This window comes from Ornithorhynchus anatinus, chromosome X1 (assembly GCF_004115215.2).
Source record: "Ornithorhynchus anatinus isolate Pmale09 chromosome X1, mOrnAna1.pri.v4, whole genome shotgun sequence".
Classification (NCBI taxonomy): Eukaryota; Metazoa; Chordata; class Mammalia; order Monotremata; family Ornithorhynchidae; genus Ornithorhynchus; species Ornithorhynchus anatinus.
Window position 1 is genome coordinate 52,271,206 of NC_041749.1, and position 717 is coordinate 52,271,922.

Here is a 717-nt window from a genome sequence, read left to right on the forward strand (position 1 = left end):
TCACCCCTCCTTCAGCCCCACAGCAACTACGTACATATCTGTAATTTACTGATTTATATAAATGTCCATCTCTCGCTTTAGACTGTAAGGTTCTTGTGGGCAGGGAACATGTCTACCAATTTTGTTCTATTGGACTCTTAGAAGGGCTTAGTATGGTGCTCCGCACACAGTAAATGGTCAATAAATAAGATCAATAAATAAGGGGATGATTGATTGAGCTGTGAGAAGGCAAGAGTCTCCAGCAATTCCCTCCTTCCGAGACAGACATTTCCTGTCTGGAGCGTGGCAGGAGCGGTGTAATCCGTGCAAATCCGACAGGAAATTCTCCCCAGGCGAATCCAGGGAGAAGTCATCATCTGGAACTCGGAGAGACATCTTGTCTGGAACATACGGGTGAGTTCAACGCCCGTCCTACACCTTGCGCCTCTGCTAGCAGGGCGAGTCAGAAAGTGGGTGTGTGTGGTGTCCAGGGCCTCTAGGCTGGAAGCTCCTGGAAGCCGGGAATGTGTCTGCCAACTCTGTTGTACTGGACTCTCCCAAGTGCCTAGGACAGCTCTCTGCATACAGTAAGCACTCACTAAATGCCAGTGACTCACTGATTGATTTTAGACTGTCCCTCTAGACTGTAAGCTCATTATGGGCTGCGAATGTATCTGCTACTTCTGTCAGAGTGTACTCTCCCAAGCACTTAGTCCAGTGCACATAGAAAGCACTTAA